This window comes from Aotus nancymaae, unplaced genomic scaffold (assembly GCF_030222135.1).
Source record: "Aotus nancymaae isolate 86718 unplaced genomic scaffold, 86718_ANA_hifiasm-v0.15.2.pri h1tg000014l, whole genome shotgun sequence".
In the NCBI taxonomy this organism is placed as follows: domain Eukaryota; kingdom Metazoa; phylum Chordata; class Mammalia; order Primates; family Aotidae; genus Aotus; species Aotus nancymaae.
Genome location: NW_026988425.1, coordinates 39,312,178 through 39,339,779, shown reverse-complemented (window position 1 = coordinate 39,339,779; position 27,602 = coordinate 39,312,178). Strand labels below are relative to the sequence as shown.

Here is a 27,602-nt window from a genome sequence, read left to right as displayed (position 1 = left end):
CTGGTTACGGCCTCCCTGGAGGGTCAAGGGACTCAAAATAGGTATGAGTGGAAGTGCTTTCTACACTTTTGTTCCAGCTTGCTATAGGGAAATTCAGAAGGAGTTTCGTGGTCATGGTCTACCTGGTATTGCCGCTTGAATGCTTTGATCAGTGGTTCTAAATGAAGGGCTAAAATTAACACTTTCTAAATTTCCAGTTATCTTGCCCATGTATTGCTCCTAATAAATGGGCATATTTATCTTGGCTACTTTTGTTGGCATAAAGTGCTGGGTGTTTAGGAAAGGCTAAAGGTGAGGAGAAGACAGAAGTCCCCAAGGGACACAGGACACAGCCACTTTGGGAAGTCATTTCATTTGAAATTAGCCCCCCACCCCCAATTAAGTATCTTGCTTACTGAGGGTACAGAATAAATGATGAACTAAAATTATTCTATCAACCATTTTGGATCTGTGAAGGTATTGGAATTTAAAGCAGTTTCAAATAATTACGACAATTTTTCAGGCATGACTCTTCTCAAAAGAAACAGAAGATAGTAGCAAAATTAGCATGAAATTTAGTCAGTGAAAAGCACCAATTTCTCACTTTATCTTAGATCCAGTCTATAAGGTATTGAGTGTGACAGCGTTGAAGAATTTGCTTCCACATGGTCAATGCTGTAAAATGAACTGAGTTTACAGTTGTTCCCTGACTTCTGGGATATAAAAATCTCTGCATTTGAAAGGACAGCCCTGAGTCAGTTAAGAGTTTCATACAGTAAAGACTAATTTAACTATGTTTACAAGAGAGATCAGCTTATTAGAAACATGAATAGATAAAACAAACAAATCTGATTTATTCTCTTGTTAACTAGAAAATTCAATGAACAAAAGCCTGCACCCTCAGTGGTCTTAAACTTTCATTAATCAGAGAGAAAAAGGGTTCTTTGAAAGAGCTCACTCCTTGGGAGCCACTTCTAAATTTAACAGAAAGTACTAAGAAAATCTCCTTCTTAGGGGCAAAATTGTTTCTTCTTTGGATGAATGACTTAAGGGCAGGTTGGAAATAAAAATAGTGAAATATCAATTAGAGGCAGAGAAAAAGAGACAAGTCCCTTAATTATAAAATAAACTTTCTGAAAAAAATTGAGTGTGAGGAAAGGCATTCAACTTTGGAACTAAATGGTTTATTATTTAGTGTTGGGAATTACATACGTATGTATGGTCTCTCAACACAGAAATCAGGTATGTTCCTTTAATCTTACTTATATAGAATGGATAATAGAACTACAATATTTAGCAAATATTTTAAATAATTTGAAAAATGTGTATAAATATTATTTAATTCTATGACTTCCCACAATTTTAGAATAATTATTTTCATTTTACAGATGACAAAACTAGAGGGCCCAAAAGCTAACATTTACCTAAGCTCACATTTTTTAATTGGTAAAGGAGTTGTGGAATGTAATCTTTGTCCTTCTGACCCCAAAGCCTTTTCCCACCACCATACTTATAAGTGTGAATTGTTCTGGTAATTTGCAGCAAGCCTGAAGAGCTGAGGGCCAAGGTACCTTGCTATCGCTGTTCCTTCCCTTCTGAGATGTGGAATTGAGGAAGACAAATTTCTGGAATAGCTTCAGCTCACAGAGCAGTTCAGCAAAACAACTGGAATCAGACAAACTGTCCTTGCATTCTCCTTCTCGCCTTTCTGAAGGGGAATGGATTTCTCACACACGTTCAGAGCGTGATTGGACTGGGCGCGCTAGAGGGTGGTTAAGCACGCTCTTTCCCAAGTGTGACATACATTGGCAGCTAATAAAAATTAATGTTCTTTCTGAGAATTTTTTTCATGCTCCGTAATTTCAGCTCCAAGTAGTTAACATCTCCTTTTACCTTCTTGAGTTTACCTTAACACAGTCATAACAAGCTCTTAAATAACAAGAAACTCTAGGAGATGAGAGTACAGATTAAAGGTGTTTCCTGGAATTTCATGTGCCGTTGGGCAAGAGGCTCTCAGTTCTTTAGATATGGTGCCCAGGAAAGCAATACCCTGTGGACATAATTTTTCAGCTTTTGCATTTATGAGAACCATTTACTGTGGATTCTTTAGCAGCATCTTTGCTGTCGTTCCTATCCCGCAGTGTGCGACACTTCATGGGGTATGGCATGGTCTAGCTGTGCCATGTACTGGAGCGTTCTGCTAGGTGTTGCATTTTGATTGGTAGCAAAATCTGTGAAACAATTTCAAACAGTTTACCTAAATTTCTATTACTGCTTTTGAAGTAACTTTTGCAGATATTTATATTTACTATCTATTTATAAAGTTAATATTTATATTTACTAATATCTATATCTAATATTTATATTTATTAATATCTGCAAAAGTTATGGCACCTAACTAATCCAAACCTACACTCATTCCTACCCAAATCTGTTCTCATAAACCTGATAATTACAGTATAGCCTGTTTCCCTAGGCAGGGCGACTAAAAATTTGACATAGTCTTTGAATTCTCTTCTTCCTCAGGCAATCAAATACTAGCTTTGTTGTTTCTGCCTTCTCAATATTTCTATAGTGCTGTATTTCCCAAATTCAAGGGCATGGAATACTAGTATACAGTGAGATGTTAACAGGCTTTTCATGTGATCAGATGAATTTGGAAAATGGTGCATTAAAGAATGTTAAACTTGCTTCTTTATGGCAAGACTTCTCAGGTCTCCAGTATGTTTGTATGCATTTCAAATGTTTAACAGGATAATGTAATAGATGGCATTTCTAAAGTCTGATCAAACACAATCCCTCCAACTTGCCATAATAAGAATATTAATAATAATGTTGACACTAATAAATATTTAAAGATGTTTATTAGCAAATAATAGTGTTCTGTTGAATATAGCTTGGGAAATACTGCTGAATCCACTCTTTGTTTTCTTGACACTTTTCTATTTGAACCAATCATCTTGCTATAGGTTTCTGTTGAACACTTAACAGTTATCCTTACTTCTAAACTCTCATCTCTAAATCTAGTGTTTTCACTGCTAATACCTTGTCTCTTTCCAATAAATAAGTCAGATTATGTTATCCTTTTCCTGAAAACCATTTAATTTTTTTCTAATGTCTCTAGAATAAATTATTTATATAATAAACTCTTTGGTATACATTCAAAGTCATTGCTGATCAAGCCATAATACATTTTCTATTTAATCTCTAAACAAATCTATATTCTTTGCTGATGGTACCCATTAACCTGAAGCAAACTTCTATTCCTTTTTAAGATTCTTCTCACGCATTTGTAATCCAAGCACTGTCCAGGCTAAACTGTTCCCATGTGGCTTGCCTTCTCCACCTCTAAACGTAGAAGATGATGGAACTAATTTTGAGCATTCTGCCTCACTAGATACACATTTCAAAGGAAATATAAAAATCAAGTGCAAGGAAATAGGAATCACACCCAAGCCTGTCACTTAGTAATAACTGTAATTATAACTTGCCATATAGATTTATAGTAATATAATTTTATATGTTCATGTCTGTCTGTATACGTATATCTATACCTATGTTTATCTACATCAATCTTCACACACATGCGCACATGGAGGTCATGCTGTACTGTTTTGTCAGTTAATGAACATATTAGATGGCAAAAACAAAATCCCAAAGGGAGTTTGAAGCACTGTGTTGAATTTAACAAAACACATCTAAAAATTGATATATATAAATGTGTGCAAGTGGGTTAAAAAATGCACAAAAGAAAGGGTGGCTTTGTAACAATATGTGTAGAAAAGACTTAAAAGGTTTTAGTTCAGAGAAGGCAATGTATATCCAAAAGGGCAAAGTGTTAAGTGACCATCAAAAAGTTGATGGGATTTTAGCATTACTGGAAATACACTATCTAATAAGAGAGAAATATCAATCTCATTCTAGTTTGCTTTGTCAAAATGTACAGACAGTAACAGTGGGGTGTTTTATTTTGAGCCCCAACAGCTAAAGAGATGTAAACCAAATAAGAATGTGTTCATAGGAAAGTGATCAGGGTGGTGCAGAAAAATATTGAAGGTATTACCCGGGGCAGAGAAGTCCCAAAGGGATGTGAAAACAAACTGTCTTGTAATTTTTGAGGAGCTGCCATGTGAAGGAGACATTAGACTCTCTCCAAGTGTTCTAAAAACAATAGTGTTTTGGTCAAGTACAGGAAATACTATTAAAATGTAACACACTTAATTTGCATTAATTCAAAGATTCTCACATTTTGTTCTATTTTGAATGCCAAAATCAAATAACATATTTATTCCCCTAACATATTGAAAATATAATATTTCAAAGTGTTGTTTTGTCTTACTAGTTTTTAATAATATCTTAACATTATATATATTTTTTCAAAATGATTATTACCAATTTACCCTCCTGTCTGCGTTATAAACACATTCCTGTTGTTCCTTATCATTGCTAAAATTTGATATTAATAGTCTTTTCATTTTTGGCCATTCAGAAAGGTGTGCATTGGTGTCTGAAAGTGGTTATAATTTGCATTTCTTTGAATATATTTTAATATATTTACTAGCTATTTGAATTTCCTCTTTTTTTGAAGGGCCTATTGAAAATGTCCATTTTAAAAAAAACAGTCTTTTCCTTATTAATTTGAAGGAGTCCTTTATATGTTCTTGATATATAGAAAAAAGTCAGATACCAACCTCAGAAAGTACCTAAGATTTGACTTTTCTAAAAGCAAGAGGCTCTCTATGGAAAAGTCAAATGGTTTGCTCGTGCCTGGGGACCTCTGTACCTCTGGGAGTGGCTTTTGTCTATGTGGCTATCTGTGGCCACTCCTGGTACTTATGACTCCATCTTGAAGTCAGTAGGGTGTCCTAGAGGAAGAACTGGAGAGACGTCTTTGCTCCGTTGCTCATTTCACCTGCACGTCTAGGACCCTTGGCCATGCCTCATCTCTCAGAACCTAATCTCCCAGCTAAGGTTTTGGGATGTGAATGGGAGAAGAGATGGGGCTAGGGTTCAACAAAACTAGTATTTTCCTCTGTTTTTGACTCATGTGTATCCCTATTAAATTCATATGTTGAAGACCTAACCCCCATTTCCTCAGAATCTGACTGTATTTGGAGACGGGGCATTTAAAGAGGTGACTGCATTAACATGAGGTCATTAGGATGGGTTCTAATCCAATCTAACCTGTGTCTTTATAAAAACAGGACACATGAAAAGACAGCAGGAGTGCATGAGTGCAGAAGAAAGACCATGTGAGGCAAAAACAAGACGGTGGCCATCTGCAAGCCAAGGAGAGTGGCCTCAGAAGAAACCGATTCTGCTGATACCTCAATCTTGGACTTCCAGACTCCAGAACTGTGAGAAAATAAGTTTCTGTTGTTTAGCCACCCAGTTTGTGGCATTTTCTTACGTCAGCCCTGGCAAACTAATATATCCTCTGATCACATTCCATGTGTATTTTACTATTCTCCATTAGCACCTTTTCCTCCATTTCTCCTCTTGGCCTTCCTTCCAGAGATGCTTGGAAAGCACCTTACCCTGTGCATGCCCTATCCTAGGCACTGGGATCAGAGCAATGCTTTCACCTTCCTGATCCCTGCACTGTGGGAGGCTACACTGCAGCCAGGATCAACTGTGTGCTTTGGGCAGAACCAGTCTGGGTATTACTGTGGATGGCTGCTGCTTCTTCCTATGTGAAGACTCTGGTCTTGTCTCTCACCTGCTGGAGATTTACAGTTGAGTTCTATCATTTTCTCTCCTGTTGCAGAAGACAAAATTCACCTCAAGTGTACCAGTGGATGAGGGGTACTTAGAATCAAGATGTCAATGTCAAATAATTTACCTTTCCCACTATTGTGATTTTACTCTTGCTTTCTTCAAAGACATGATGGGAAAATGCTAACCCACATCTATCCAGGTCTAGAGAAATCAACAACAAGTTATCCCATTTTCCAGCTACTGAGAGATCCAGGTGAGTTTGGAGGTAGCGGTTGGAGGGTGCAAGGGAGTGAGTAATTTTCAGTACCAGCCTACAACCTTCAAGTCACCCAGTTTTCTGAACACCTGAAAAAAAATCCCATTTCTTTGACACTTACCAGCAGCCCAGGCTACACTCCTAGTGTCATAGGGGCCATTAAGTTATGTCTTATAGATCTCAGGAGTGCTGGGTTGCTGGTAACACAGAAAAAAAAGCCATCAAGCACCTGGGTGGTTCTGGGTAGATGGAGATCACACTTTGCCACTGCTGATACAAAATATTATCTAAAGACTTATTTGACAGGAGTTTACCTTAGGATCCAGGGTTCTTAGCATGGATTTTATAAATTGGCTTCACAAGTTCTTAAGCCTTCAGAATTCTGTGCTTGTGTAGGTCTATTTTTTTTTTTCTCTAGAAGAAGATTCTTACTCCTAAAGAGGTCCAGAGACTACCACAATAGTAAGAGTTGTTAATTTTCGATACCTGCATAGATTTGACGTAGGCAGAAAATTTTGTACCTGTTTCTGTCGTTTTTCTAGGAGTGTGGGATACAGAGTCTGTTTTTACAAAGTTAATCTTGGTAAAAACACATGTGGAGTTGCCACATTTGAGTTAAATATTTTGGTATTACCACATATGTTTCAAATCATTAACATAACAAATTAAGGACAATAATTTTTTGGCATTTGTTATTTGAAAATAGTTCCCATAGATCTCTAAATCATCCTTTGATGAATTTTAGTTTCATAATATAAAAAAAGATAGTGTTTTCTTAACAGCATTGTTTGATATGATTCCAGGCCCATTACCAAAAAGAAGAGTTTGTCTGCAAGAGTCATTCCAGGAAAGGCTGACCAATTTTTTTAAGGGCTTTTAAGATATTTTAAAATTTTCAAGTTTCTGTTTAGTTTTTCTTTGTATTCTCTGCTTATACAACAACTGACTCTGATCAGACTTTATAGAGATTTACAAAGCAGGCATGTAATTTTTTTTGTCTTCTCAAATGTATTATCAACTATAGACTTCAAATTATTTTTTAACCAAACCAAACACTAACTGCTGAGTCCTGCCAATTATTTCACTTTCTCATAATGACTCGGGGCACTTGCAGCATATTTAAATAAAACTAAAAGTAGCAATTTATTTATTTTTATTTTTTTGAGATGGAGTCTCGCTCTGTTGCCCAGGCTGGAGTCCAGTGGCACCATCTCGGCTCACTGCAACCTCTGCCTCCCGGGTTCAATGATTTTAGTGCTTTGCCTCCCAAAATGCTGGGGTTACAAGTGTGAGCCATTAGACCCTGCCAGAGTAGCAATTTAGTTGCAACAAGAGACATTGAAAAAATTTCAGATGGTTGTTAGGACTTGGTGTAGCTTTAATAAAAAAAAAAAAATTCTTCAAACTGTGTTGAGGGTAGCTTCAAATTAAGGACTAGATTATTTATTCAGTTTTTATATTAAAACTACTAGCATCTTTTATGGACCTACGGTAACATTTTGACATATTACGATAACTTGTGTTATTTTTGGTTTGATTTCAAGAGTACGTAATTACATTAATGTGTCTAATAAATTATGTGAGAAATGTAAAAGAGATTGGAATATAATGTCAACCTGAGTCATCTTTCAAATTTAGTTTTCTTCATGAAATACAACTCTTGCTCTCCTGTTTTTATATAAAGGAGGAAAACGTTGGGTTCTGTAAGGCAGCTAGAGTGGAGAATTTGGTGTGGTTGGATGTCCGGTGGGTTTTCTTAATGACTTCTTCTTTCTCAATTTACGAGCGTCCATTAGTTCAGGGATTGAGCAATCTCTCAGGGGAAGAAAGTCGGCAGAATTATTAAAAGTGGTGATCCCTTTCCTTTGCCTTGGCATGACACTCATTTCCTTTCCACAAAGTGTGTACAAATGACCAACCATGGAAAGTATGTTTAAATAGCCAACTGCTTTCTGTTGAGTCCTGTAAAAAGGGAGAAAGTGTTATCTAAATGGAGCGTCTTCTTTATTTAACTGTTGATTACGGATGGGAAATGGATAAGAGAGAAAGGCAGGGATAACAACTGTGGAGAATGTACTCTGCTAGGTTCTTCTAACCCCAAACAGCAGTGCTGCAGGTGTGCAGCGTGCCACCCTCTTCCCTCAGCCTGGACAGCCACAGCTCCTTCCCTGTTATCATCATTAGGCCTCTCCATTGCTCACTTACATAGCAGAATCTAGGTATGTTTGCATCATCTCTTTGGTTTTCTCTTTTACCTGCCTACACCTCATCTCTATCTACTTCCAGAGTTCTCTTTTCCAGCCATTCATTCTAACTCTAAATTCTTGCCAATTTCCCCTCCTCACTGACCTGGTTTTCCCTTTTTGCAACACTTATCACTTTCTGGGGAATTCTTGTAAAAGATTTTGGGGGAGTATTTGAGGTTCAGGTACCAAGAAGCCCAACAAGGGGAGAGTGTGTCTCTCAACATTGTCTCAGCTATGTGATGACAGGTGAAAACCCTCTCACTAGCTATGGGGCATTATCACAGACCAAATAAAACAAGGTGCTCTTTGGCTGAGCCTGGTCCATGAGCAGAGCCTGAGCTAAGCCAATTTAAATGACTTGATCTATATTCCCGAATACTTACCAAAAGTGGCAGCTTGAAGGTGAGAATCAACAGCTGCTGATTTGGCATAATGTAGGATAAATTTGCAAGGTTATCTTTTCATTGAAAATCATTGAATAGGAGACCTGGATTGCATTCTGGCTGGTTAAAGATAAATTTTCCCATTGTGGGCTTTAATTTCCTAACCATAAAACAAAGGCTATAGGGAGAGGTAAAAGCACTGGTTTCTAAAGTTCTTTTATTTTAATTTAACTTTAAAGTTTTAAAAATTTTAGGCAAATCTCATCTGGATGGTTTCTAAAGTTCTGAGTTCTAAAATTTCATGATTTTAGGACAATTTTGTTAAAATTATCTGTTTTGTTGGCTTGTCCTTGTATTTAAATTTTCACATTTAGAGGTTATTTTGTAAAACTTATGTTGGGGAGGGACAATAAATTATGGCATTATTAGCAGAAGAATAATTTTTACCAGGAAACTAGCTACAGAATGCAGCAAGGTGTAGGCAAAGCTTGGGGAAAAAAATTGAGCTCATAAAGTACATTGGCAGGGGACAATTTCTCTGTAATAACCTGAGCCTCAAGGTTCTGGGTGCTGAGAAACAAGTAGAAGGATACTACACAGCCATAAAAAACGATGAGATTGTGTCCTTTGTAGGGACTTGGATGAATCTGGAAACCATCATTCTCAGCAAACGGACACAAGAACAGAAAACCAAACATCGCATGTTCCCACTCATAGGTGGGTGTTGAACAATGAGAACATGTGGACGCAGGGAGAGGAGTAGCATACACTGGGGGCAGTTGGCGGGGGCTAGGGGAGGGATAGCGGGGGGTAGGAAGGGTGGGGAGGGATAACATGGGGAGAAATGCTATATATAGTATGCACCTATGCAACAACCCCGCATGACTTGCCCATGCACCCCAGAACCTAAAGTAAAATAAAAAACAAAAAAAGAAGGCTGAGAGATGGAAGTCCCCAAGGCCAAATGTATACTTATGTTTTTTTCAAAAAGCAGTGTGATGCTGCAGGGAAATGGAACTTCCAGAGAAAGTTGCTATGGCTAAGATTACTCACCTCAAAGGTACAGCGATCATTTTACCCAGGATTTATGTTACTTCTTGGAAGAGAGAGAGTTTGTAGAAAAGAAGTTGATGAAGATTTAGAGATATGTTCTATAAACCTAAAAGAGGAAGGAAACAAGGACGCTCATGATTTCATACTACCTTCTGTATCACAGATTTGAAATTTGAATCTACATCAAAGGAGCTGAAAAGAAAAACTTAGTCAAGACAGATGAGCAGATCATACCTCACCTCTGCCAGCAGCACCAGAAAATGAGAAACATTCAAAGTGATACTTTGGCCCAGGTAGAAATCACTTCAGTGGGGGTCAAAGAGGAGAGGCTGTGCAGACAAGGGTCCTGGGCTTGGTGTCAGATAGACTGGAAAGGAAACCTTGCTATCCCCTCCTAACCATGCATTTGGGCAAGGGGCTTCACTTCTGTGAGTTTAGTTTTGTTCTCTGTAAAATTGGGGTTGCCATCTACTCCTTAAAGTTGGTAAGTAAATGAAATAACTTGTAAAAAATGAGATAACACTTGTTTTCAAAAAGTCGTTCAGGAAGCCCCTGTCCTAAGGTGGATGCATCACATTTAAAAAAAGAAAAAGTTCTTCCCAATAATACTGGTTAATGTGAAATTAACTCCTCAAGAGTGGCTTTGCCAGCTGCAGTTCCTTCTCCTTGCTATCTTGACACAGGAAGAAGTAAGCCATGAGCAGGATTGGCCAGTGTCTAATGTCCAGGCATGGAGAAATCTGCATAAGGGCCCAGGCTCTCTAAGTTTCCAGAAAGTTCTGGGAAATATTTCACAATCTCAACATGATCCCTTGGACACAGGATTGAATCTCCCTCCCTTTACATGCATTAGTGAAGTCCAAATTGTGATTTAATATCCCATACATAGGAAATCCTGTCATGTGAGTTTTTAAAATGTGTAAACCAGCAGAATTCTGAAGAATTATACCTTAGGCTATGCACACTTCAGTATGAGTGAATCACAGGTGGCAATGTGCTGACTGACAGTGATGACCTTCCATTTGTGTACTAAAGCGACTTCCTGTGCACTAGCAAGGTTTTCGGAATTAGATTAAGTTGCACTTTCTAAAGTTCTTTATGTCTTACACGTGAATTGATTGTACTTTCCTATACTTCTGAAGCCATATATACTTGCCAAAATATAATTTAAGACAAGTGTTACTGTCTCTTATTGCAAATAGAACATATGATTTGCACAATGAGATTTTATTGCTTGGCACACATGACTTTAGCGTGCTTTAGTGTGAAGTAAGTTTTCCAAGACTAGAGAATTTGGCAAGTATAAGAGGTTAAAGTTTCCATTTTAGGTACCCCCTCCCCCAAGTCTCTCCAAAGATGAGGAAATGATTGATACACTAACAGATGTTTTGTTACTATGTGGACATCACATTTCCAGAATTCTTCTTACTCAGGCTAATTGCATCTGGTTAGCTGTACGTACCCTTTTCAGCTTGTAATTTTCCTTTGGCTAAATTATTATTGACATCAACAGGAGTTGGACTTCCTCAGTATCATGTAGAACAGAGAAGCATGCCTAAAAGAACACAGGTCATAGAGATAGCTTATCCATTTATTTAAATTTCAATCTCGTTTGACACTAGGTTTCACCTTCAGTCTGAAACACTCCAGCCTTCCTGACTAAGAGGGCTAAGTGTGACCAAGGCAAAGAAGCTGCTGTTTTCTTCTCTTACACCTTTCTCACTTCCTTCCCCGCTTTGATTCTACAGTGGGCTTAATGGTAGCCACAGAAAGCTGTGTCTGTGTTTTGTGTCTTAATTCCTTGAACCTGTGAATGTGACCTTATTTGGTAAAAGAGTCTCTGCAGATGTAATTAAATTAGGGATCCTGGGAGAGGGAGTTTATCCAGGGATATTCAATCATGTGTATCTTTATAGACTATAGGTGCATAGGAGACATACAGGGAAGAGGAGGAGGCAATGTGACTGCAGAGGCAGAGAAGAGAGCGATGAGGCCACAAATCAAGGATTGTCAAGATCAGCCAGAAGCCTGAAGAGGCAAGGGCAAGGGAGGATTCTTCCCTAGAGCTTTTGGAGGAAGCACGGCTTTGCTGACACCTTGATTGTGGGCTTCTGCCTCCAGAAATGCAAGAGAATACATTTCTGTTGCTTTACACTTCCCAGTTTGTGGTAACATGTTACAAAGGATAGTAGTATAGCTCCTTTTCACTTTCTTTTCTTCTCCATTTAAGTTTTTCTATCCTTTTGTGCATTTGTCCATTTATGCCCTTCATGAAAATCTCACTCTCTCTCTCTCTCATTGTTGTATCATTGCCAAGACAAAGTACAAAACAATAATTTAATGCATGTGGGTATGATTGGACTTTTTTGCAAAGTTGATTGACTGTTAAGCCAACTGACCATGTTTTTAATATGAATGAAAATACAAGTTCCTTGGCAGTTTTGGTAAAAATGCAGAGTCCCAATGTCTCCACGCTAACACATTTCTGATTTCATTGGTCTGAGGTGTGACCTGTGAACCAGTATTTTCTAACAAAAATTTGAGGGATTCTTATATAGATGGCTAACAATCCATACTTAGGAAACATTAAAGTAAGGCATGGTTCCCTTTGTCTGCTATCAAGAACGGATGTATGTTTGTGGTATGTCAGTCCATTACAATCCAGGAAGTAATGTCTATAGAATGTCAAATCCCAGGCCTCTGTAAAAATATAAGTAACCTCAAAAGGATTTGGTTAGACTCACGTTTAACAATTCACAGTGGCTAATTCAAGGAAATGAGGGTGGTTCCTTAACTTCTGAGTTGAAAGCCAAGGGGGCGTAGCATAACATTTCCCAGCATGTTCCTTACTGCCACTGCCTGGGAGTGGATTCTACACAGGCCTGGCGGGCCCATGTTCCCACACACTGGGCCAATTTTTGTTCCTGGCTCAGGGTTGTGCTTACTTAGAGGGGTAATGGCTTTGTCTGTTTTGCTCCTCAGTGGGGCACATCTCCCATCTATTTTGTTTAGGAACTCTAAACACAGTCTACAGTCCAAAGGGAAGCTCAGCTGTGGAACTCTGAATAGGATCTGGCTAGAAGCAGCCCCAACACACTTGTTTTTCCCACTCTTCTCATCGCCCTTCTCAGACCTGGGAGGTTTTTCAGAGTACTGGGTGCTGCAGGCTGTTGCCTGAAACCACCCATCCAGGAGCATCTCCACCTCTTGCTTCTTGGCTGGCTGTAAACGCTGGTACATCCAGGACAGAAAGTGGAGGCTGAAAAGTAATCAGTTTGTGCCTAAAGGAGGCCCTTGTTTACCCCTTATGAAAGCGATGGGAAACATAGTACGTTCTCACTCATAAGTGGGAGCTAAGCTGTGAGGAATGAAAAGGCATAAGAATGGCACATGGAGTTTGGGGACTCAGTGGGAAAGGGTGAGAAGGGGGTGAGAGATAAAAGACTACAAATTGGTTGACTGTATACTGTTTGGGTGATGCGTGCACCCAGATCTCACAAGTCATCACTTACTCATGTAACCAAATACTACCTATTCCCCAAAAACCTATGGAAATAAAAAATTTAAAAATAAAGTCTTGGTCTCTTAAAAAATTGAACTTTAAAGCATGGTGTTTCCTACCTATTCATTAAACAGTGGTTTTCAAACTTTATCTGAAAGATTTGTCATAACAGATATCACTGAGTCACACTCCCTGAGTTTCTGATTATGATTCCGCTAGAATTTACATTTCTGATAAATTCCCAGCAACTGCTCCTGGCCGAGGAACCACCCTTGGAAAATCATTGCTTCAGGAATCTATCCTTTTTACTTTGCTTTCTACCATGGGATTCAAAAGCTTGTATTTTATATCCTTTGTGAAGCAAAGGTGTCTTTGTTTGCAACTCAGTTACCCAGAGTGCAAAATGGGTAATAAACCAAGCAAATGGCGGTTCTTTTGCAACTTGGTAGGCTGCCTCAGGTGTCATGCTCAGCTTTCCATCTCATGCTTTCTGACCTACATCTATTTTCCTGTGGGCAGACCCTCAATCCCATGTTACGTGTTCTGATCACATTTCTTCTTGTTTTACTCCAATCCTCAGGGAGTTATCTTTAGCATGCCATACCTAAAGACTCTTATGGAATTGAGAAAATTTAAAAATAGTCTCTCTTCCTCCCAGTACCTACTTGAAAGAACATTCATATCATATGCTTTAAAGTATAATGTATATATGTTCATATAGCATCATGAGTGTGTTAATGCATATTGTGCACTTCTAATTCCATGGCAAGACTCTTCAGGTTAACATTACCTTCTTATTCCTGTCTTCATAAGTGTTTGTGAGCTAGATTACAGAAAATTTGACTTTCAAAAGCCCTTGCTCTTTGAAAGGGAAAATGTAAGCTGAGAAAATATATACTCAGAATAGGATCTGGCTAGATTTTGATGAATTTTTGATGAATGAAGCAGAATTGGATGAGGTCAAAAGTTTTGGTTAATTCAATTGTGGGAGATAAGTACAACCCTCAAAGTTTCTACTATTTCAAAGTCTTTCTTCCTTATTAGGCTTCTCAGGGCAAGTTTGATCCCTGGAAGACCCTGTTCCCTCAACTTCAATGTTATGCGCTTACTAGATCAGACATTGTTATAAACTTTCTTCTTTTTCCTGAATCTAGCGAACCTAGTGCCCCTGTCACTGTGTGGTATCTGGCTCTTCATTCTTTGTATGTGGAGACTGACTGGCCTATCTCTCTGCACATAGTAGGCTTCACAGGTATAAATTTGCAAATTTTTAGTTCTTTTTTTCTGTATCATAAGATTAAAATGATCAAATAATGAGACTAAAAGAAAACAGAGAAATGACCAAGAGAAAGACTAATATTGTAATTAGTGGAAAAGAAGCAAGACTCTTTAAAAAAGACATCTTGCTTGGAATAGGTTGTGAAAACAGCCACTCCAGAAACTACCACTCATATGTCCAGAACTAATAAAACTATTCCTCAGCTGTTTTTTATTGAAATAAATGAAAAGAGGAGATTGCAAAAGAAAAACAAAAACAAAAACAAAAAAACCGTGCACAAGTAACTACTCCAGGACAAAGCTCCTGGCATTCTAAGTTCTTTGGAAAAAATACACCCTAAAAGTGTCATAAACAAAATATCAGCTCCTCTTCCTTCTCTCAAATCCTTTACACCACAGGATAAACTAATACAAATTTCAGAGTTATAGTGCAGGTTTTATTTTCCTTTTTAATCATTTGTGATTAGGGAGATTTCTTTGTTTAGTACAATCTGTCCAGCCAGTAACTTCCAAGTGCCAAACGTAGCATGGCGTCCTTGCGCCTGTAAAAGGGAGTACTAATTAGAACTGAATGAATCTCATTTGATAGAATGGTCTGATGTCAGGTCCACACCCTCGTTCTTGAAATTCAGAGGAAGTTAAATTGGTACAAAAATAAGTTCTCTTGAAACATTTCCTCCCTGGACTTGACATTTTGATGTTCGGGTTCCTTTGATGTTTAGCATTGAACATTGAGGAGTGAATAACAAATAGGAACCCTTCTGAGAACACAAGATAAATGTGGTAATTTATGAAGCAGATGCTACTAAATGCCCAGCAGTCTGCCATTTTAGACTGTTGTGGGAGTGGCTTTTATGCTCTTGGGTTGCAACTCCAAAATTCATCACCATGCTCTGTTAACTGAGGGTCTGGAATAGTAAAGGCATATCCCACCAAATGTGAAGACTATCTTACATTTGGCACTGGTTGCACAGTTCACTAACAGAGAGATTTAAACTGTATATGTTTGTGTGCCTGTGTATATAGCTTTAAAATAACAATTACAAATACAATATGCTTGAGATTTTCAGAAAAAAAAAATGTTTAAACAGGAAAGAATGCCAGAGCTAAAAGGCTTTTAGAGTTCACAGAGTTCATGATTTTTTTTTTAGCCAGTCATTATAGATTAAAAAAAAAAACAACAAAACTCATGTCAAGAAAAGGAAATGATTTGCCCAAGATCTCACAGTTTTCTGCCACTTTCTATTTAGAACCCTAATGAGGTTTCAGTGACTTTCATTCTCTGCTGTATCATTGCCATGCTTTTTAAAAATGAGACAGAAAAGAGGGCCATGAATCAGAATGAAGAGTCCAGATGAAGAGAATTAGTTGTTGCAGAAAGAGCTGCATGCATCGGAAGGAACCCACGTGGAAGTGGCAGAAGGGTGATCCTCCAGCCCTGCCCCGCCCTTCTCAGCTGGAGCCGCCCCCAGTGATTGCTGGTAGAAACAATCTGCACTGTGTCCAGGGAAGCATTTCTCTCTCATCGCAACCTATGCTTTTTCCTATTTACCAAGATATCTAAAGTTAGTTTTTTCTCCCAAGGGTCAGAAATGTTCACTCCCATTTAAGATGATTTTTTAAAAGTTCACAACTCCATGTCCAAGACTAGATAACAAAACTCTTTCCCAAGGGTCAAAATCCAACACAGCAAACCTTCCTCATGGCACAAGGTGGGATTCCAATAACTTTTTCAAAGACAGCAAACCAAGAGTGAAATGGAGGGAGGAGTTGTGCAAACCAAATGCAGACACCCAAAAAAATAACAGACTGTCAGAACCACAACGTGGACCTAGGGCTTCATTCAGCATTCTTCTCAGTCTCTCAAACCTTTAAAAATTTTTTCCTGACCAAATGTAGGAAAATAAGTCTTGCAGAACAGAGAGCAGAGTAATGTTTCTAAAACATTAAATTAGGCATGCTGACTGGGGATCAAAGCGGTTCTTAATGGGGTACTGGATTGATGATAAGGCTCCCTAGTCAAATTTGAGATTACTAGGTGAAGAACTTGTCTGTGGCTCCCAAAAAAATTAGCTGAAGTTGAATTCAAGGTCAAGATAACCCAGCATTATCCTAGAAAAAACTAAGTTCCACATCAGTCCTTGTCTGAAAGGCTTTGAATGAAAATAATAGCATATAAATAGTAAATAGATATTTTAGGAATCCCCAAAGATTTGAGGACATGAAGTTTCTTTTTTTATATCAAAAACATTAGGGGAGAGTGCAAACTCGGGCCCCTACTACCGTAAATTATGCAATCAATTTCCCACATTTGGGGAAATCACAGGAATCAGCATATTGGAGGCAATGGTTAAGCCTCACTCTTAGAAAACAACCTTTGTGGTCATGGGATCTCTCCTGGCAGGTACATCTTGCACATGAGGTTTCTTGAAAAAGGAAATTTAGGAAATTAATGGAATCAAGTACTGTATCATATCTTGTAAAGAACTATCGTACCATTGAATGGTAGGAGGACAAGAACTGTATAGAAGAAACATTCTTAAGTTGGGAATATTTTAGTATTGTGACAAAAATATAAATGAAACGACATTGGTAAGGAAAATGAAGCTATGATAAAAGAATATATTTTATTTTTCTAGGATTAGAGTTCACAGAATATAACAAGCATCTGTGAATATCTTCCAGTAAGAGAGTTCATGGAAAGTATGTATGCAAAGTGATGGAAGTTCCCATTTACTGGCACTTGCTATGGGTCAGACTGTGGGTTACGGCTTTACAAATGATATCTAATTTAATCCTTAAAACAACCTAAAACAACCTAGTGAGTCAGGTGTTTTTACTTCTATTTTACAGATGAAGAAAACAGAGGCTTAGAAAGGTTAAATAACATAGAGGCTTAGAAAGGTTAAATCACATGTCTAAAATATTCCATCTAGTAATTATAAGAGCTAGAATTTTAGTTCTCATCTGTCTAGCTCCCAACTTTTTACATTAACTTCTGGATTGCTGTTTCTGAATCCCTTATTTTCTTTTACTATTTCTTGAGGAAGTTCAATCCAAACATTTAACAGAAATATCTGTAAATCTGGAAAGTTAAACCAATTCATTATTTTATTTTATCTTACTTTTGAGACAGAGTCTTACTCTGTTGCCCATGCTGGAGTGCAGTGATGGGCAACACTACAGCCTCCTCCGCCTGGACTCAAGTGACTCTCCCACCTCAGTTTCCTGAGTAGCTAGGACTACAGGCACACCCCACCATGTCTGTCTGTCTATTTTTTAAAACACTTTCTTTTTTTTTTTTTTTTTGGAGAAACAGGGTCTCACTATGTTGCCTAGGCTGGCCTTGAACTCTTGGACCCAACCGATTCGCTTGCCTTGACCTTCCAAAGTACTGGGATTAGAGATACGAACCACCACACCCAGCTAAAACAGTTCTTTTAAATTTATCTGTGCTGGGTTTGATAGTTACTAAAGCACTGTAATCCTGAAATAGATTGAGATTTAAAATACATTTTAGTTACATGATATTTTGCATATATATGTAAAAATCGGAATAGCTTGCCATTTTTTTTTTTTTTTATTTATTTTTTTTTTTTTATTGCATTTTAGGTTTTGGGGTACATGTGAAAAACATGCAAGGTTGTTGCTTAGGTGCATACGTGGCAGTGTGATTTGCTGCCTTCCTCCCCTTCACCCATATCTGGCATTTCTTCCCATGCTATCCCTCCCCAATTCCCCACCCCCCCCGCTGTCCCCCCCACTCCCCCACAACAGACCCCCATGTATAGTGCTCCCCTCCCTGTGTCCATGTGTTCTCCTTGTTCAACACCCGCCTATGAGTGAGAACATGTGGTGTTTGATTTTGTGTTCTTGTGTCAGTTTGCTGAGAATGATGTTTTCCAGGTTCATCCATGTCCCTACAAAGGACGCGAACTCCTCGTTTTTAATGGCTGCATAATATTCCATGGTGTATATGTGCCACATTTTTCCTGTCCAGTCTATCATCGATGGGCATTTGGGTTGGTTCCAGGTCTTTGCTATTGTAAACTGTGCTGCTATGAACATTCGTGTGCATGTGTCCTTATAGTAGAACGATTTATAATCCTTTGGATATATGCCCAGTAATGGGATTGCTGGGTCAAATGGAATTTCTATTTCTAGGTCCTTGAGGAATCGCCACACTGTTTTCCACAATGGTTGAACTAATTTACACTCCCACCAACAGTGTAAAAGTGTTCCTATTTCTCCACATCCTCTCCAGCATCTGTTGTCTCCAGATTTTTTAATGATTGCCGTTCTAACTGGTGTGAGATGGTATCTCAATGTAGTTTTGATTTGCATTTCTCTAATGGCCAGTGATGATGAGCATTTTTTCATATGGTTGTTGGCCTCATGTATGTCTTCTTTTGTAAAGTATCTGTTCATGTCCTTCGCCCACTTTTGAATGGGCTTGTTTGTTTTTTTCTTGTAAATCTTTTTTAGCTCGTTGTAAATTCTGGATATCAGCCCTTTGTCAGATGGGTAGGCTGCAAAAATTTTTTCCCATTCTGTTGGTTGCCGATTCACTCTATTGACTGTTTCTTTTGCTGTGCAGAAGCTGTGGAGTTTGATTAGGTCCCATTTGTCTATTTTGGCTTTTGTTGCCAATGCTTTTGGTGTTTTGGTCATGAAGTCCTTGCCTACGCCTATGTCCTGAATGGTTTTGCCTAGGTTTCCTTCTAGTGTTTTTATGGTGTTAGGTCTTATGTTTAAGTCTTTAATCCATCTGGAGTCAATTTTAGTGTAAGGTGTCAGGAAGGGGTCCATTTTCTGCTTTCTGCATATGGCTAGCCAGTTTTCCCAACACCACTTATTGAACAGGGAATCCTTTCCCCATTGCTTGTTTTTATCAGGTTTGTCAAAGATCAGGTGGTTGTAGATATGTTGTGTTGCCTCCGATGCCTCTGTTCTGTTCCATTGGTCTATATCTCTGTTTTGGTACCAGTACCATGCTGTTTTGATTACTGTAGCCTTGTAGTAGAGTTTGATGTCTGGTAGTGTGATGCCTCCTGCTTTGTTCTTTTTGCTTAGAATTGACTTGGCTATGCGGGCTCTCTTTTGGTTCCATATGAAGTTTAAGGTGGTTTTTTCCAGTTCTGTGAAGAAGGTCATTGGTAGCTTGATGGGGATAGCATTGAATCTGTATATTACTTTGGGCAGTATGGCCATTTTCACGATATTAATTCTTCCTAACCATGAACATGGAATGTTTCTCCATCTGTTTGTGTCCTCTCTTATTTCGTTGAGCAGTGATTTGTAGTTCTCCTTGAAGAGGTCCTTTACATTCCTTGTTAGTTGTATTCCTAGGTATTTTATTCTCTTTGTAGCGATTGTGAATGGCAGTTTGTTCTTGATTTGGCTCTCTTTAAGTCTGTTATTGGTGTATAGGAACGCTTGTGATTTTTGCACATTGATTTTGTATCCTGAGACTTTGCTGAAGTTGCTTATCAGTTTCAGGAGCTTTTGGGCTGAGATGAGGGGGTCTTCTAGATATACAATCATGTCGTCTGCAAATAGAGACAATTTGACTTCCTCCTTTCCTAATTGAATACCCTTTATTTCTTTTTCTTGCCTGATTGCTCTGGCTAGAACTTCCAGTACTATATTGAATAGGAGTGGTGAGAGAGGGCATCCTTGTCTAGTGCCAGATTTCAAAGGGAATGCTTCCAGTTTTTGCCCGTTCAGTATGATATTGGCTGTCGGTTTGTCGTAAATAGCTTTTATTATTTTGAGATACGTTCCATCGATACCTAGTTTATTGAGGGTTTTTAGCATAAAGGGCTGTTGAATTTTGTCGAAGGCCTTCTCTGCATCAATTGAGATAATCATGTGGTTTTTGTCTTTGGTTCTGTTTATGTGGTGAATTACATTTATAGACTTGCGTATATTGAACCAGCCTTGCATCCCCGGGATGAATCCTACTTGATCATGGTGGATAAGCTTTTTGATGTGCTGTTGTAATCGGCTTGCCATTATTTTATTGAAGATTTTTGCATCTATGTTCATCATGGATATTGGCCTGTAGTTTTCTTTTCTTGTTGAGTCTCTGCCAGGTTTTGGTATTAGGATGATGTTGGTCTCATAAAATGATTTGGGAAGGATTCCCTCTTTTTGGATTATTTGGAATAGTTTCAGTAGGAATGGTATCAGTTCCTCTTTGTATGTCTGGTAGAATTCGGCTGTGAACCCATCTGGGCCTGGGCTTTTTTTGGGTGGTAGGCTCTTAATTGCTGCCTCGACTTCAGACCTTGTTATTGGTCTATTCAGGGTTTCGACTTCTTCCTGGTTTAGGCTTGGCAGGAGGCAGCTGTCCAGGAATTTATCCATTTCCTCCAGGTTTTCTAATTTATGTGCATAGAGTTGTTTGTAATACTCTCTGATGATGGTTTGAATTTCTGTGGAATCTGTGGTGATATCGCCTTTGTCATTTTTTATTGCATCTATTTGGTTATTCTCTCTTTTCTTTTTTATTAGTCTGGCTAGTGGTCTGTCTATTTTGTTGATCTTTTCAAAAAACCAGCTCCTGGATTTATTGATTTTTTGAAGGGTTTTTCGTGTCTCTATCTCCTTCAATTCTGCTTTGATCTTAGTTATTTCTTGTCTTCTGCTAGGTTTTGAGTTTTTTTGATCTTGCTCCTCTAGCTCTTTCAATTTTGACGATAGGGTGTCAATTTTAGATCTCTCGTTTCTTCTCATGTGTGCACTTATTGCTATATATTTTCCTCTAGAGACTGCTTTAAATGTGTCCCAGAGATTCTGGTATGTGGTGTCTTCATTCTCGTTGGTTTCGAAGAACGTCTTTATTTCTGCCTTCATTTCATTGTTTATCCAGTCAACATTCAGGAGAAAGTTGTTCATTTTCCATGAGGCTGTGCGGTTCTGGGTTGGTTTCTGAATTCTGAGTTCTAACTTGATTGCACTGTGGTCTGAGAGACTGTTTGTTATGGTTTCCGTTCTTTTGCATTTGCTGAGGAGTGGTTTACTTCCAATTATGTGGTCAATTTTAGAGTAGGTGTGATGTGGTGCTGAGAAGAATGTATATTCTGTGGATTTGGGGTGGAGAGTTCTGTAAATGTCTATTAGGTTTGCTTGTTCCAGGTCTGAGTTCAAGTCCTGGATATCCTTGTTAATTTTCTGTCTCGTTGATCTGTCTAATATTGACAGTGGTGTGTTGAAGTCTCCCACTATTATTGTGTGGGAGTCTAAGTCTCTTTGTAAGTCTTTAAGAACTTGCCTTATGTATCTGGGTGCTCCTGTATTAGGTGCATATATATTTAGGATCGTTAGCTCTTCTTGCTGCATTGATCCTTTTACCATTATGTAATGTCCTTCTTTGTCTCTTTTGATCTTTGTTGCTTTAAAGTCTATTTTATCAGAGATGAGAATTGCAACTCCTGCTTTTTTTTGCTCTCCATTTGCTTGGTAAATCTTCCTCCATCCCTTTATTTTGAGCCTTTGTGTATCCTTGCATGCGAGATGGGTTTCCTGGATACAGCACACTGATGGGTTTTGGCTTTTTATCCAATTTGCCAGTCTGTGTCTTTTGATTGGGGCATTTAGTCCGTTTACATTTAGGGTTAATATTGTTATGTGTGAATTCAATCCTGTCATTTTGGTGCTAGGTGGCTGTTTTGCCCTTTGGTTGATGCAGATTCTTCATTGTGTTGATGCTCTTTACCTTTTCGTGTGTTTTTGGAGTGGCTGGTACTGGTTGTTCTTTTCTATGTGTAGTGCCTCCTTCAGGAGCTCTTGTAGAGCTGGTCTGGTGGTGATGAACTCTCTGAGTTCTTGCTTGTTCACAAAGGATTTTATTTTTCCTTCACTTATGAAGCTTAGTTTGGCTGGATACGAAATTCTGGGTTGAAAGTTCTTTTCCTTAAGGATGTTGAATATCGGCCCCCACTCTCTTCTGGCCTGTAGGGTTTCTGCTGAGAGATCTGCAGTGAGTCTGATGGGCTTCCCTTTGTGGGTAACCCGACCTTTCTCTCTGGCTGCCCTTAGTATTTTCTCCTTCATTTCAACCCTGGTGAATCTGATGATTATGTGTCTTGGGGTTGCTCTTCTAGAGGAGTATCTTTGTGGTGTTCTCTGTCTTTCCTGGACTTGAATCTCGGCCTGCCTTGTTAGGTTGGGGAAGTTTTCCTGGATAATATCCTGAAGAGTATTTTCCAGCTTGGATGCATTCTCTTCGTCACATTCAGGTACACCTATCAAACATAGATTAGGTCTTTTCACATAGTCCCATATTTCTTGTTGACTTTGTTCATTCCTTTTTACCCTGTTTTCTCTAATCTTGCCTTCTCGTTTTATTTCATTGAGTTGATCTTCGACCTCTGATATCCTTTCTTCTGCTTGGTCAATTCGGCTGTTGAAACTTGTGCATGCTTCACGAAGTTCTCGTGTTGTGTTTTTCAGCTCCATCAATTCGCTCATATTCCTCTCTAAGTTGTCCATTCTTGTTAGCATTTCGTCAAGTCTTTTTTCAAGGTTCTTAGTTTCTTTGCATTGGGTTAGAACATGTTCTTTTAGCTCACGGAAGTTTCTTATTATCCACTTTCTGAAAGCTGATTCTGTCATTTCATCACACTCATTCTCCGTCCAGTCTTGTTCCCTTGCTGGTGGGGAGTTGTGATCCCTTGTAGGAGGAGAAGTGTTCTGGTTTTGGGTGTTTTCATCCTTTTTGCGCTGGTTTCTTCCCATCTTTGTGGATTTTTCCACCTGCTGACTTTGTAGTTGTTGTCTTTCTGATTTTGGTAATTTTAAGTCTGCTGTGGCAGAACTCATAAACCCCCTGCTCTTCCCCCGAGGTGTTCTGTCCCAGGGAGTTACTGTTTTCTGATGTTCCCCTGTGCGGTTGCTGTTTTCCCTGCCCACAAGGTGGCAGCCTAGTCACACTCAGGTTGCAGAGGCTTCGCTAAGCTGCTGTGGGCTCCACCCAGCTTCCGTGTGAACTTCTGGGTGTAGTTAGAACTGCTTCCGCTATGTTGGCCCGCCCCTGTAGTGACGGAGTCTCTGTAGTGGCGGATTGCCTTGGTACAGAACAGCAGGGTGCCTATGGAGAACGCCCCTCCTCCACAGAGCTGGACCGTCCCGGTTTCAGTTGTGTTTCAGGTCTTCTTGCTGGGTAAGAGGGGACACCGTCTCATCCGATCTGCCTCCGGAGCCGCTGCGTTGGCTAAAGCCGCGGCTCTGAGATTCGTGGCGCTGGCCTGGCTCCCCGTTTCAGCTCCCCTTGCTGGCTTATAGGGGACTCAGACTCTCTCACTTTATACAGTGAGCCGTTGCCTCAGGGTGCCGGCCCAGCGGCTGCGCCGTTCAAGCCAGCGGCGCCAGCGGCGCTGGCGACCCATGTGGCTTCTCTGCGTGTGAATCTCCTGTTCTGTGGGCAGTAAAAATCAGTCTGGAAATACGGCGTCCACTCACCCTCTGTGCTTTCTCTCGGAGCTGCATTCCCGAGTTCCTCCTAAGCGGCCATCTTGGATCTCCCCCTAGCTTGCCATTTAAAAGATATTGTCCATCTAAAAACATTTTCTAGCATAAGCATATTTATATAAGGTTACTGTTTTTTAAACTGTATCATACTTTTCATCCAGATTTAGTGTTTGCTAGCATAAGCATATTCGTATTAGATTAATATTCCACTAAGTTCAAACATTTGCTTCAGCTTCAGTGAATGCCTGTTAGCCACATTAGAAATCTGTTTTTGACATTTGCTATTTAACAAGCCTATTATTTTGCAAGTATTTTTCTCAAAAGTGGCTAAAGAACTGTCTGTGATTTGGGTAACTTGTCTAAATAAATGAGGTTATGATATTGCCTATAATCAGCTCAAAACTAAGCTTACATTTTATTTACAAGTTGGCAGCTGACACCAGTCTGATGAGAAAAATGCTGCCATCAGAAAAATGTGGCCAAATATCAACAAGCAGTTTTTTGTACATCCCATTTGGATACAGCTTGAACTAAGGGGCCCTTATTTGGCTCTGGTGATGGGGGTTCATGGTTCACCTTTAAAACTGACATGATCCCTACCAATCTCATATTCTTTACAAAATCTTTGATCGGTTTGGAATCCCATTGCCTACTCAAACGCATTGGTAAGCTGACTATCACGCAAGTACATCATAATATTAGAAAGGCGGGTGATGATCTGGTCCAGAGCAGCGGGTTAACTGTGACTTCTGGTAGGTACTGGGGAAATGCTTACAGAGAAGATGGTGTGTACTCTGGGTTTGAAGGCTTTGGAACACATATCAAAAGAGCAAAGGAATTTACTTTTGAGCAATTTTAATTATGGTTTTTGTTTACTTTTCCAGCTGAAATCATCTGTTATTTGTCTTTTCCACACAGAAAAGATTTTCATCCACTTTCTCCACTTACTGCTGTAGAATGTATGTTGGGTATCCCCAGGCCTTGCTTAGGCCTGTCATCTTCAGATATCCCAAGCCCCTGGAGACTTGAATGAGGACCAGGCAGGGTGAATGATCTATGCCAGGAGGCAACATATTCTTTTCTCATGGCCTGATTTCAGGAGAAAAAGGAGATTCTGAAGAACTGGCCCTGGGAGTCAGCATACTGCAATTGAGAATGATATTGTTAAATCCACTGACAACAACTTAGCACTCTTTCCATTCTTCAAGCCATTGTTTATCCCAAATGAGGCCACCATAGCAAAGAAGCTAGACTGTGGGTACTAGATTACCACGTTTGGCTTGGTTTAGCCTCAGAGCCTAATGATGACTGCACACTTCTACCCCACCACTACGGGTCAGGGAGTTCTTTGGGCACATCCATACACATTGTATTCATCAGGGTCCTCTAGAGGGACAGCACTAATAGGATAGATGTATATATGAATAAAAGAGAGTTTATTAAGGTGTATGGACTCAACATGATCGCAAGCTGAAGTCCCACAACAGGCTGTCTGCAAGCTGAAGAGCAAGGAAACCAGTTTGAGACTCAAAACCTCAAAAGTAGGGAAACCGACAGTGCAGCCTTCAGTCTATGGCCAAAGGCCCGAGGGCCCCTGGAAAACGACTGGTATAGCTCCAAGAGTCCAAAAGCTGAAGAACTTGGAGTCCGATGTTCAAGGGCAGGAAGCATCCAGCATGGGAGAAAGATGGGGGCCAGAACGCAGCCAGTCTAGTCCTTCTATGTTCTTCTGCTTTAATTGAAGCTGAGCTGGAAGCTGATTAGATCGTAACTGCCCAGATTGAGGGTGGGTCTGCTTTTCCCAGTCCACTGACTCAAATATTAATCTCCTTTGGCAACACCCTCACAGACATACCCAGGAACAATACTTTGCATCCTTCAATCCAATCAACTTGATACTCAATATTAACCATCATATTCATCTTGTAGATTAGCAGGGCACACTAAGTTCTGGACTACAGTTTGAGAGAATATCACTGTTATCCTATTAGCTATGAACTTTATTTTGTAGGAATTAAAAGGGTAATTGTATAATTTAGGGGGACAGCAGAAAGTTATTGGTAGCCTATTTAATAAGCTAACAATCTGACTTTGTGATGGAGGGAAAAACATTTTCCTGTTGGGCTGGCTTTTCCTGGCAGTACTACACTAAGAGATCTCAAAGCAATTAAGATTTACCTAACAACTGTGGTTCTCTGCCTTTTTGCTACTGTAATACATATGCTCACATATGAAACATTTTCAGAGGTGATTGTGGATTTAGACAAGTTCCTGTTGGAATAAAATAGATTTTGGATAACGTGTAAATTACATCCCCTGTTTTGTTTTGTTTTGTTTTTTAGAACTCCTTTGTCACACTCCTGTGTATCTCCCAGATGAGGAGAGAGAAATGTAAAACAGTAATCATCTTTTTCTTCGCCTCCATAGTGGTTCTGGCCTAGATTAACACAAATTAAAAGACCAAGGACAGATGTCCAATGATGTAAGTGAAAGACGTATTGTGGGGAGGATACACAAGTCAGGATGTGTTTTCTGCTTGGAATAAAAGTTTTTGAGAAACTAAAATGTGAGTTGGAGGGTCTATTGAATGATACCTCTTGCTAGGTGTACCCATGGAATTATTATTATACATATTCACATATGAGGTGTAGCAGAATAAAAAAAGTGGAAAATTACTATTAAATGGATTTTCTTTACAATGACCATGATCTCAATTAAGAATGTAGTGATACGTTAAAGTGAGTTTTGTCTCTCTGGATTTGTGACAATTTGGGCTTGTCTTTAGTAAACTATTCATGAGTCAGACTTGGTCTTGCAACTGGTATCTGGAGAACAATGTACTTTCAGAAATTCATAAGAAAAGATGTTGAAATTATACATAAAAGTAGCCTGGGATTTTGACATTCTTTTTCCTTTTAGTACATGGAAGCATAGTTATTTGAAGAACACTATTTCAAATCCATGGTCCTTTAAGTTAGGAATGCTACCGTGTTACCCATAATTTTTGAGATTTTTTTAAAAGCTAAAATTAGCAAAGTTTTTTGGTATTTGTTTTCAGCCACTCTAAAGACAATCTAATTTTTCTCTTTCAACATATATTGCATGTTTACAAAGACCTTACCTAGTATCACATAAATATGATGAGAATTGGAGTTGAGAGTCATGAAACCTGAATTTTTTTCATTAATTTATTTATCAATTATTTAGTAAGCCCCTACTACATTTTTTGTATCGGGGAACAGGATGGATTAGACTCGTTTCTGTCATCAAAAGTAGTATAACCTTGTGGATTATAATTGTCTATTATTGTGAGACATCTGCCCACCTCATACAAGGCATAAATATTCATAGGTGTGGGTTCATAAACACAGCTTTGTTTTGTTTTAAACTTATATAAATGGTATTCTGAATTGATCATTTTGAGATTTTGTTTTGTACTTATTTTCAAATGCTGTATTTATTGTTTAATTATTATGAATTATTCCCTTATACAAATATATAAATATATTTATTTCTTTTTTGATTAGTCAGAATTTTGGTTGTTAACGGTTTTTGCTGTTATCAGCAAAGATGTCATAACTATTCTTGTCCATGTTCCTTATGGCTATGTGTGTTAAAGTTTACAGGAAGAAACTTACATGGTCATAGGAAAATTGCATTTTCAACTTTACCAGCTAATGCCAAATCGTTTACCAGAGAGAGTGTACAAATTC

General features: G+C 38.8%; 1 non-coding gene across 1 annotated transcript; it reads right to left on the bottom strand.

Moving 5' to 3' along the window:
• Positions 1 to 16,666: 16,666 nt before the first annotated feature.
• LOC135275072 (U1 spliceosomal RNA) lies at positions 16,667 to 16,827 on the bottom strand. The gene has a single exon (XR_010342785.1). It is a non-coding gene; the product is annotated as a U1 spliceosomal RNA (small nuclear RNA).
• Positions 16,828 to 27,602: the final 10,775 nt, after the last annotated feature.